This window comes from Arachis ipaensis, chromosome B10 (genome assembly GCF_059453495.1).
Source record: "Arachis ipaensis isolate K30076 ecotype BB chromosome B10, ASM5945349v1, whole genome shotgun sequence".
NCBI classification, from domain to species: domain Eukaryota; kingdom Viridiplantae; phylum Streptophyta; class Magnoliopsida; order Fabales; family Fabaceae; genus Arachis; species Arachis ipaensis.
The window spans coordinates 94,602,089-94,614,860 of record NC_142435.1 but is presented as its reverse complement, the minus strand read 5'-3'; positions in this window follow the sequence as shown (position 1 = coordinate 94,614,860).

The window sequence follows — 12,772 nt, the reverse complement described above, 5'->3', positions numbered from 1 at the left end:
CCAAGGTAAGTGCGGAAGCCAAGATTTCCTTAGGGCGGGTACGGTGGTATCCGTAGATCCAACGGCTGCCAGGTAATGCGATGACTCCGAGAACGGAGTCCCAGTCAAATTGGTATCTCTGGCGCTGAAGGGTGGCTTCTTGAAAAGCGTCCATTCCTGCTGGAATAGGGGGAAGACTCAGAACGTGCTGAATGGCCTCTTCTGTGATGGGGACTTGTTGCTGCCGGACATAAACAGACTGCAGGGTCGGTATGTAGAAGTTGGAGTAGAACTCAACTACCCAAGAGAGATTGACCTGCCTCGGCTGTCTCCGTAAGAAACCCCATTGTCTTCGTTCAATTTGCGGCTCAACAAAGGAGGCAATATTGGATGGGAGGATAAGAAGGTATTTATTGTTATAGTTCCTTTCTGCTAGGATAGGGAACATCTGCTCACAGTAGCGATTGAGAAATCTCGCAGTGTCCTTTGCTGGAAAGGCTTTCTCCTTGTCGTCAACCTTTATTATCCTCTTAACTCTTTTTGTTGAGGGCTTGACTGTGGTTGAAGAAGGCTCTGCCACTAATGCTCTTTTAGTTCCTCTTCTTGCTGGTGGTTTGGAAGTAGCTTTCTCTTTTCCTTTCTTGGTGGCCATCCTGAAAGAAGGGAAGAGAAAGGAAATTAAATTCAAAGAGATAGAGCAAGGAAGAGGGTATTGTAAGTGATAGTCAATGCACAATAAAGATAAATGGCATTAACACATGGTCCGGATTACATGTGAAAAGCTCATCAATGGAAATATAGCAAGTGCATGTAGGACAATAGAATGCAAGAGGTTTATTGGCATGCAGGCAAAGGTATGAGTAGCATATATCAAACATTCAATGTCCAATTTAGATTACCATTTGTAACAAACTAGCCATCACGTTTGTATTGACAATTAAATTTAATTAATAAAATATGAAAGGGAATTTGTGAAAAGCAAGCATTGCATATTAGAGTAAAATAATGTGAAGAAGTGCATAATGCCATATGGGCTTTTTCACAAACACATAGCATGCATGTAGAATAAGCTTTGAAAGTATGAATTTGAACATGCAAGCAATCCCTTAAAAAGTAATATATATGATTGTCAAACAAATTTATAACAAACCATAAGCATATAAAGATAAATAATGACTCACATAAATAGATAACACCAAGTAAAAAGGAAAAGAAAAGAAAAGAAAATAAGAACAATGAAGAAAAGATAAGAAGATAACATATGAAAATAAGAAGAATAGTAGAAAAGTGAGAAAGAAGAAAAGAAAAACCTTGTTAATGGGGGTGAGAAAAATAGAGAATGAAAGGTGAGATAGAAAGGGGAAGGAAGAAAGAAGAAAGAAGGAGGGAAAAGAAAAATTAGGATTTGGAGGAAAGAAAGATAAGATAATTTGGCAACCGAGGTTGAGCTGTGCGGCGCATGCGATGCGGCCGCGGAAGGCACGCGTTCGCGTGGTTGCGCTCCAGGGAAGGTGACGCGATCGCGTCGGTCACGCGGTCGCGTGACCTATGTTGCGCTGCTGGCGCGAGTGCAGCCTCGCTCCAGCACAACTCTCTGTTCGATTCATTTTAATTGCCAAAATTGGGTGACGCGATCGCGTGGGTCACGCGATTGCATGAGTGTGCGTTATAAACTGGGTGACGCAGCCGCGTCAGCGACGCGGTCGCGTGACAAGGATTGTGCTTCTAGCACCAATCCAGCATCACTCTCGCACAGAAAGCGACTGTGCACCCTTTTACGTTGAAAACTCAGGGCACGCGGCCGCGTGGGGCACGCGGTCGCGTGGGTGGCCATGATTTCCATGCGACGCGATCGCGTCAGCGATGCGGTCGTGTCAGCGACGCAGTCGCGTGGGGTAATTTGTGCCATTGGCATGACTCCAGCGCTGCTCCTGCGTAACTTTCTGTTCATTTTTATTTTTCTTTACTCCCCCTGCCACGCGGACGCGTCGCTGGTGCAATCGCGTCGCGCGGCGAAAAAAAAATTTTTTTTTAAAAAAAAACTAAAAGTGAAGAAAAGAACAATCATACCGCGGTGGGTTGTCTCCCACCAAGCACTTTGCTTTAACGTCCGTAAGTTGGACGCTCCACTAGCTCAATCTGCTGCTATGTGGGGATCTTCCAAGTGGAGGATCTCAAGCTCCTTGCTTTTCTGCACTTTCTCACTATGGTACAGCTTCAGGCGGTGTCCATTAACCTTAATAAGTTCAGAGCTTGAAGGATGGCTTAGGTGATAAACTCTGTACGGTTCAGCCTTCTCTACTCTGTATGGACCTTCCCATTTTGATCTTAACTTACCGGGCATTAGCCTTAGTCGAGATTTGTAAAGGAGGACGAAATCTCCAAGTTGAAATTCTTTCTTCTTGATGTTTTGATCATGCACAGCTTTCATCCTTTCCTTGCAAATTCTGGAATTCTCATAAGCTTCTAGGCGAAGGTTCTCCAGTTCCTGCAGTTGCAACTTCCTTTCAGCTCCGGCCTTCTCAATTTCCATGTTGCACTCTTTAACTGCCCAGAAGGCTCTGTGTTCAATTTCAACTGGGAGATGGCAAGCTTTTCCATAAACTAAGTGAAAGGGACTCATCCCAATGGGTGTCTTGTATGTTGTTCTATATGCCCACAGTGCATCTTGTAGCCTGGTGCTCCAGTCTTTTCTATGAGGCTTCACTATCTTTTGCAAGATACGCTTAATTTCTCTGTTCGACACCTCGGCTTGCCCATTAGTTTGGGGATGGTAAGCTATTGCAACTTTATGGATTATCCCATGCTTCTTCATCAATTCTGTTAGTCTCCTGTTACAAAAATGGGTGCCTTGATCGCTCACGATCGCTCGTGGTGATCCAAAACGGCATATAATGTGGTTTCTCACAAAGGAAACAACAGTGTTAGCATCGTCAGTGCGGGTAGGGATTGCTTCCACCCATTTGGAAACATAATCCACAGCTAACAATATATAAAAATATCCACTAGAATTTGGAAATGGACCCATGAAGTCAATGCCCCATACATCAAAAATTTCACAGAAAAGCATATAGTGTTGAGGCATCTCATCCCTCCTGGATATATTACCAAATTTCTGGCATGGGATACAAGATTTGCAAAACTCAGCAGCGTCTCTAAAAAGAGTAGGCCACCAGAATCCACAGTCTAAGATCTTTCTAGCTATTCGTTGAAGGCCAAAATGTCCTCCACTCTCAGATGAGTGACAGGCCTCTAAAATGGACTGGAATTCTGATTGAGGCACACAACGTCTAATTATCTGGTCAGCGCCACATCTCCATAAATATGGGTCATCCCATATATAATATTTAGACTCACTTTTCAGCTTGTCTCTTTGATGTTTAGAAAAATGTGGAGGAAATGTGCGGCTAACTAAATAATTAGCAACAGGTGCATACCAAGGGACTACCTCAGATACTGCTTGTAGGTTATCAAAAGGAAAATTATCATCTATAGGAGTGGAATCATCCTTAATATGTTCAAGGCGACTCAAGTGGTCTGCTACTAAATTCTGATTACCACTCCTATCCTTTATTTCTAAATTAAATTCTTGTAGCAGCAGTATCCAACGTATAAGCCTTGGTTTGGACTCCTTTTTAGCTAATAGATACTTTAGAACTGCGTGGTCCGAATATACTACTACTTTGGTACCAAGTAAATAGGCCCGGAATTTATCCAGAGCAAAAACAATAGCAAGAAGTTCTTTCTCAGTAGTAGTATAATTGGACTGGGCAGTGTCTAAAGTCTTAGATGCATAGGCAATAACAAAAGGATCCTTACCTTCACAGTGAGCCAGCGCTGCTCCTACTGCATGGTTGGAAGCATCGCACATGATTTCAAACGGCTGGCTCCAGTCGGGTCCTCTCACAATTGGGGCTTGAGTTAGAGCAGTCTTCAGCTTATCAAATGCTTGTTTGCAATCTTCACTAAACTCGAACTCAATGTCCTTCTGCAGTAATCTGCATAAGGGAAGTGCCACCTTACTAAAGTCTTTAATAAATCTCCTGTAGAAACCTGCATGGCCAAGGAACGAACGGACTTCCCTCACAGAAGAGGGGTAAGGTAAACTAGAAATAACATTCACCTTTGCTGGGTCTACAGAAATGCCATTATTAGATACCACATGTCCTAATACAATCCCTTATTTTACCATAAAGTGGCATTTTTCGAAATTCAATAGAAGGTTTGTATTAATACATCTATCTAATACTCTAGATAATCCCTCTAAGCAAAGGGTAAAAGAATCACCATAAACGCTAAAATCGTCCATAAAAACTTCCATACAGTCCTCAGTAAGATCAGAGAAAAGACTCATCATGCACCTTTGGAAAGTAGCTGGTGCATTGCATAAGCCAAAGGGCATTCTCTTATAAGCATAAGTCCCAAAAGGACATGTAAAAGTAGTCTTTTCCTGATCCTCAGGAGCTATATGAATCTGGAAATAACCTGTGTAACCATCTAGAAAGCAATAATGTGATTTACCTGACAGGCGATCCAGCATTTGATCAATGAATGGAAGTGGGTAGTGATCCTTACGGGTAGCTTGGTTGAGACGCCTGTAATCAATGCAGACTCTCCAAGCATTCTGAACTCTAGTTGCTATGAGCTCTCCATGCTCATTCTTCACTGTAGTGACTCCAGACTTCTTGGGCACCACTTGTACTGGGCTTACCCATTCACTGTCTGAAGTGGGATATATGATACCGGCCTCCAATAGTCTAGTCACCTCCTTCTTGACAACTTCCAAGATGGTGGGATTCAATCTTCTCTGGGGTTGACGGACAGGTCTTGCTCCCTCTTCTAAAAATATTCTGTGCTCGCATACTTGAGGGTTGATTCCCACTATGTCTGCCAAGCTCCACCCAATTGCCTTCTTATGTTTCCTCAGCACATCAAGTAGTTGCTCTTCTTGTTGAGGAGTCAGTTCTCTTGCAATAATAACCGGAAGCTTCTGCTCATCCTCAAGATAAGCATATTTGAGATGTGGAGGAAGAGGTTTCAATTCTAACTTTTGATCATGGGCAGGCGCTGGATTATCTGGAGCTCGTGAAAATGGCGAAGTGCCCTCACTGTCAGTTAAGAGGGTCCCCACACTCGGACCTTGTCCAGTGTGCCTCTCTTCAAACTCTTCTTTTTGAACTTCAGCCACACTTTCGTCTATGACATTACACTGGAAGATAGAACGATCTTCTGGGGGGTTGTTAATGACTCCATTTAGATTGAAGATCACTATGCGGCCATCTATTTCAAAGGAGTATGTTCCTGAAAAAGCATCCAATTTGAATTTTGATGTCTTCAGGAATGGTCTTCCAAGTAGGATCGATGATGACTTATCTGAATCATTATGGGGCATCTCCAAGATATAAAAATCAGTGGGAAATGTGAGCCCTTTAATGTTCACCAAAACATCTTCAGCAACTCCAGCCACTGTAATAATGCTTTTATCTGCTAACACAAAACGAACTGCTGACCTTTTTAAGGGAGGGAGCCTCAAAACATCATATATGGACAAAGGCATTATACTGACATATGCTCCTAAATCACACATGCAATCATAAATTACTACACCATCAATAGTACAACTAACTATGTAAGGACCTGGATCACTACATTTTTCAGGTAATCCTCCCATTAAAGCAGATATAGAACTATCTAAAGGAATAGTTTCTAATTCATTAATCTTGTCTTTATGGATGCATAAGTCTTTTAGAAACTTTTCATATTTAGGTACCTACTGAATAACATCAAAAAGGGGGACAGTTACCTTGACCTTTTTGAATATCTCTACCATTTTAGGATCAGGTTCCAGCTGCTTCCTGGGCTTCCTTGCAAGCTGTGGAAATGGAATGGGAACAGTGGTTTCCGTGGTGCCTGCGCCTTTTGGTGCTTCTTCTTGTGGTTGAGCTATCTCTTCTTCAGCTATGTCCTGTATATCCTCTTCCTCTTCAACATCTTCGATTTCCACCACCTCTTCAGCTGAGGAATATTCTGGTGAGCTTGGTTTCTCCTGATTCCTCTCCTGTAGTGTAGTTCCAGACCTCAGGGTGATGGCATTAATGCCTCCCTTTGGATTGGGTAATGGTTGAGAGGGGATTCCAGTGGTGCTTAAAGGTTGGTTACTGGAATTTTGTGCTGAACCAAGCTGTGTCATAAAAGCTTGCAGAGTAGAGGTGAGACCATTCAGACTGGCGTTAATACTGTTCACGATGGTACTTTCCATGGCCAGTTGTCTTTTCTCAAAAGCTTGTAATAAATCTTCATTAGAAGATACAGAAGAATGAGTAAATTGAGAGGTTTGCTGCTGATTGTTCGGTGGTCCTTGGTTTTGCCTCAGGTGAGGTGCTCGGTAAGGTTGATTTTGCTGCCTGTTGTTGTTATTATTCCACCTCTGATTTCCCTGATTATCTCTACCTCCCCTGTTATTGTTGTCCCTCCAATTCTGGTTTGAATTGTCCTGCCATCCATGGTTATTATTTCCACTTTGATTGTACCCTTGGTTGGGGCGGTCATAGAAGTTGTGAGTGGATGCCACCATGTTGTCTTCTTGTTGGAGCTGCGGGCATTCATCAGTGTAATGGCTGTAATAAGCACAAATTCTGCAAATTCTTTGTGGGACTAGTTGTTGGTTTTGCTGCGGTTGAGTTTGCTGAACTTGTTGATTCAACTGCATTTGCTTCAGCAGGTTGGTCATCTCACAGATGCTTTGAGTTAGAGCAGCAGTCTCTCTGCCAGAAGATACTTCTGCAACGGCTTTTGAACGGCCTTGCTTCTGTCTGTGGTTCCGAGTAGATTCAGCTAAATCACTGATCAATTGCCAAGCTTCATCAGTGGTCATGTACTTCTTCATAAACCCATTGCTGGCACTTTCCAATGTGGTCTTATCTTGGGGCCTCATACCTTGTGTGATATAGCTGAGTAGCATGATCTTGTCAATCATGTGGTGGGGGCATGCTTCCAGAAGATTATTGAAGCGCTCCCAGTATTTGAAGAGAGTCTCATTGTCATCCTGAACAATCGTAGAGATATCCTTCCTCAGTTTATCAGTAACTTCAGATGGAAAGAATTTCTCTAGAAACTCCTTTCTGAGTGTATCCCAGTTGGATACATTTGCTAGAGGTTGAGTGTAGTACCACTCTCTTGCTTTTCCCTCAAGAGAAAACAGAAAAGCTTTCAGCAGAATTGAAGTTTCATCAGTGCCGTCACGCCTGACAGTAGAATAGGCTGCCTGGAAATCTCTCAAGTGCTTGATAGGCTCTTGAGCAGGTAGGCCATGAAACTTGGGCATCAAATTTAACAGTGCGGTCTTTATTTCAAAATCTGTAGCTACCGCTGGATGATGCACTTGAAACGGTTGCATTGTAAAATCAGGAGCTCCTTCCTCCTGAATGGTAACTCTTCTAGCTGCCATATTTTCTGCACGTAAAACAACTGAATCAGTAGAACGGGGGCTGGTTTCTTCCTCAGATTCACTTTCAGATCCGCCCTCAGAGCGGGCTAACCTACGCTGTTCTCAATTTATTCGTGAAATAATCCTTTCAATTTCAGGATCGAATATTAGCAAGCGCGGATCAGGAAGTGAACGCGTCATTTGACGGAAGAAACATGCAGCTCATAGTAGCAAAATTAAATAAAATGCAAATAAATAAATTCTAATTAATAAAATTATCACTCTATTGCACCTCCCCGGCAACGGCGCCAAAAATTGATGGGAAGCAGAAGCTGATGAATTAAAAAATTATTAAAATTGATACGTTGCAAGTATAGTTCTTAATTCACCGAAAATCTGCCTATCAATTTAGAAATGTGTCACAAAGAGTTTAAATCAAAATTACTGGGAGTTTTAAGTCCCAGGTCATCTCTCAACGAGTTGCAGAGAAGGGTGCTATCTTATTAATCAGAGGTTCGAAGAAGTTGAGGTAAGTAAATTGGAATGTAAACTGAGGAAAATTAAATGATATGAATAAAAACCTTGACTAGTAATTGATTAGTTAGAATCTCTATCATTGATGGAATGATTTTTTAGATGGATTTATAATTAACGGTTACTCTGTTTAGTTATCCTTTACTAGGTAAGGGAAAGTCAAACAAGTTGGATTACTAGATCCGTTCACGAGTTACAACCCACTTAGTTCAAGGGATTGACGTTGGTGACAGGATAGCAATTCAACAATTAACCCAATTACAAATTTTCTTTCAATCCTTCCAACTCAAGAGTTCCTTTTCAATCAATTCCCCATCAAGTAATGAAACTACTCACGCATTGTAAATAATAAACCCATAACACATAAAAGGGAATTAAAAGAAGACATGATTATTGGAATTGAAATTTAATTAAAAAGAAATAATCCTTGCATTAAATAATCATAAAAGTATCTGAATAATAAAATTGAACAAAACAAAGAATATGGAAGAATAAAACCAAGTTAAGAAAACAAACTAGAATGATGAAGTCTTGATGAGGAAATAACTCTTCTCAATGTTCCAATGCTAAGACCAATTGAAAATTAAAATTCTAAAAACTAGAGAGAAAAACCTAAGAGGGTGAAAAACTAGATCTAAAACTACTGAATGAATGTGTGTGTTGTTTCTGCATATTCTCTGACTCTAGTCTGCTGTTCCGGGCCGAAAACTGGGCCGAAATAAGGTCCAAAAATCGCCCCCAGCGAATTCTGCAGATTATGCAGATCGCACATGTCACGCGATCGCGTCGTCCATGCGGACGCGTCACTTGCGCTTTTTCCTCTCCACGTGTTCGCGTCGTCCACGCTACCGCATCGCTTGCGCTTTCCAATCCGCACGGCCGCGCAAGCCATGCGGCCGCGTCACTGCGATTTGCGCTCCTTCACGCGGTCGCGTGAGCCATGCGACCGCGTCACTTATAAAGAGATAAAGAGATAAAGAGAAAAAGAGTAATATAGATACAGAGGAAAGAGAAACCAAAACAGAGTAAAGAGATATAAGGAGAAAAGAGTAATATGATAAACAGAATAGAGAACATGCAGAGGGCTTGTTGAAAGGTCATTTGTTGCACTAAGGCAACTCCAGAGTTATTTGTATGATCATCTGCTGCACTGAGGCAGTCAGATAGATGGTGGTACAACCACTGAGAGTGCTTTCCTGGGATACCTTACCATAATGCTTTGCTGTAAGACAGAGGTTGCTTACAGAGGTATCGAGATTAGTGTGCTCCTGTAAGACAGAGGTTGCTTACAGTGAGTGTGTTGTACTCATGTAAGACAAAGGTTTCTTACAGTGAGTGTGTTGTGCTCCTGTAAGACAGAGGTTGCTTACAGTTAGTGTGTTGGGAGTATATTGGCTAATATGTGCCACCCTGCAAGACAAAGGTTGCTTGCAGTGTGTATTACCAATAGGAAAGCCTTATCCAGACAGAGATTGCTGGATAACGTCGGGAGCGGGTATGTAACCGACAAATGAGCTCATTACCTACACTAGGGCTAGAGATGCATCATACTTGGTTGTACATTTCCTTTGTTATGATTGTGGTATGAATGTATGCTTTCCTTGTTTGTATTCTATTCTCTGTGTCTGTGTTGTATTTTCTTGTATTCTTCTGTTGGTATTCTGTTTTTTATTTTCTCTATTTCCTCTATTTATCTTCATCTTCTATTTACTGCTTTCTGTATTTTGCTATTCATTTGCAAAATAACATATAATTAATGAACTTAACTAATAACCCCGACCCTACTAAGAACTCCCTAGTTCTTACCCCTTCTCTCTCCCTTCCACCTTCAGATGGAAGTATGAGTACCCTTTCGTAGTTCGCTGACGATCGTTCCCAAAAAGGATTCCGCTCTAGGTAGTATTCTAAGTCTAGGGTGAATCTCGTTCTCTATTTATATGTATATACTGTGAGACCAGCCAATGTCTGCACCCCGTTTGTACGTGAACTTTAACCTAAATCATATGTACCAGACTCCTGTTGTGTGGCTACTTGATGAGGTACCAGAGAGACGTCCTATAGCAATGTCTGATCGTGCAGAGGAGTAGCAAATGATGTTCTACCTTTTGATGACGTTCCACCTGACTTGAGTTTTGAAGACTTAGAATGTACTTTCCCTCGCTTTAGTAGTTTAGAGGGACTAGGTGAGTATAGAGTCTAGGCTATCCTGGGTGCCAGCTTAGGGACTTCTTGAACAGGTTAGGGCCTGGGATGTTGTATGTATATATATGTATATAGTTATTATCTAGCTATATCTAGGGGTGTTCTAACTAACAGTCTATACTCTAACAAAGGCTGAATCACCGAATGTTGTCAACTACTTGTGATGTATTTATGTGTGGTTATTTATAACTGTTTTATCTGTTATTATTTGTGAATTGATTATAAATGATTCTATTTATTAATTTAAACTTTTTCAAAAAAAAAGTAGCTCGCAAACTAACTACGCTTTTAACAACGAATCAGGCTCATATAATAAATAATAGATAATAATTAGGATGACAAATTGGTAGCACTCAGTTTCTGGTATGTCCTAGGTGTACTGAAAATTGGGTCGTTATAATTTGGTATCAGAGCAGTTTGTTCCCAGTAGAGCCTGGGGAGTGGACTGACTATGCTTTACTGCATACTCTTCTTTTGTGTCTCATGCTGTTAGGGTATCTTTAAGATATATTGGGCATGAAGGTCTATGAGTGCTCATTTTGGGAATGTTCGTGCCTAGCTTGAGATATTAAGATTGATCATCTTAATGTTGATTGTTTGGTGCGGATAAGACCTCAATGACTGTGAATAGACATGGTTTAATTGAGCTCTGAAAGGCAAATCGACGTGAGCCACGGCTATCTTCATAGCTGTTCTGATCTTCATGGCTATGGCTGTGTGAGATTTGGATGCTGTAAGGAATGAACCGATCTCTTCATCAGGAGGGTAGAATGTAACAACCCTAATTTTCGAGTACACGAGATCTTTTCTAGAGACACGGATTTCTCTGGAAGATCAGTAAAGGGAACACCTCTTCTGTATCATCAAGCATCTCAATCCTCATTGTCATTATATTATCTTTAACTCAGGAACTTAGTTGAGACAAGCCCGACAACGTAATCGCGAAGAACCTTGTTTTTGAACCGTATCGGTTAGGAGTTTTGATTCTAGTTTTCGTAAATAGTCTCTGTTTGATGAACTGGACTCGATTCATGAGAGAAAAGAGATAATAGTATAATATTATCATTATATTAGTATTAGAAGGTGATTGAATGATATTATAAGGTTACTTGGTCTGTTTTAGTTAAAAACAAGGAATCGGTTTGACCAGGTTCACAGTTTACTGGTGCAGCTTAGCACTAGCACTCTCTGATGACTTTAGCAATGCTAATGCCTCATCATACATCATCTATTCTCATATTAAATATGTTACTAGTGTCTTTTATGCTAGTAGCTCATAAAAGAAGTTTTAGAGATGTTTTTACAAGTGTTCCGATACACCTAGTTTTAGTAGTTATACACCTGAGATATTTTAATATTATTTTAATCCACCTCCAAGCCAACCAATCACGACTCACCCTACACCCCCAAGACACTCCAAGGCTGGTCATTTACTCTATTTGGCCGAAAATGAGAAGAGAGAAAAGAGAGAAACTTTCATGACACTTAAATCTTCAAAGCTTGATTTCTTCTGAACTAAAACTCAAATCAAAACTCCGATTTCACCAAAATGATCCTCTCCTTCCTCTACATAACCATGTAACTTATCAAGGCTGGAAATAAGGTGAGATGGCTGTTCCTTTCCCCTTTCAATTCGGTTTTCAAGGAAACATGCTTAAACATGTGTTTTCTTGATGTTCTTCCTTAGGAATCATGCTTAACTTGACTTGAAGGCCAAGAAACGTTAATTTTCAGCAAGTCTAAGGTGAGATATCCCTTCCTAACGTGCTGAGAGAGATTTGGTTAGTTGAGGGTTTGTAGATTTAAAGTTGTCATTGATGTGATCTAGGAGGAAAAAGTGCTTAAGGACCACCTGAAAGTATAACTGAATTTGGAGAAGCAAAACTAGGTAGGGTGTGACGAAATTAATCTTGATTATTTGTGTTTGAGTTGTGTGAATGTTGTATGATTTGTCTGTGCTAAAAGTTGGCTGCATATATGATTGATTCTTGGTGAAAATTTGGTGAAATTTTAATGAAATTTGATGAAATTCAAGCTTTAAAGTTCATGTTCTTGGAGCAGATGGAAAAACGAAACCCTAGGCTTAAATTGAGGATCAATTTATGTTGAAATCATGTAGAAAATATGGGGTTTTAGTGGCTGCAATTTTATTTTGAATTATGGTTAAAATCGGTTGCTGAAAAGACTAAAAAACGGGTAGAAATAGAGAAAAAATCTGAAGAATTTACGAAGAACACAAAGAACACTTTGAGTGTGATTAAGAACATTGAAGAACACCTTTTAGATCTTAGAAAGGGAAAGGAAGTAAATATTTTGGTGTTTGAGGGGTTATTTTGTACTTTCTAAAAGTTAGGGTGGTTAAAGTAGAAATATTAAAAGTTACGGGTGGTAAAAAGTGAATTTTAAAGGTTAAAGGTTAAAGTAAAGTTAATTTTCGAAAATTTAATGATAAAATAATAAATAATAATAAAATATTAAATAATAATATTTAATTAAAAATAATATTTTAATAAAAATAATAAAATAATGCGAAAAAGACAGTTTTCTATAAAAGCTTTAGAAAGACAACTTTAAGTGCAAAATCTCATAATTACCTTCATAAAATACTTAGGGAGTGGTAAGAACATATTA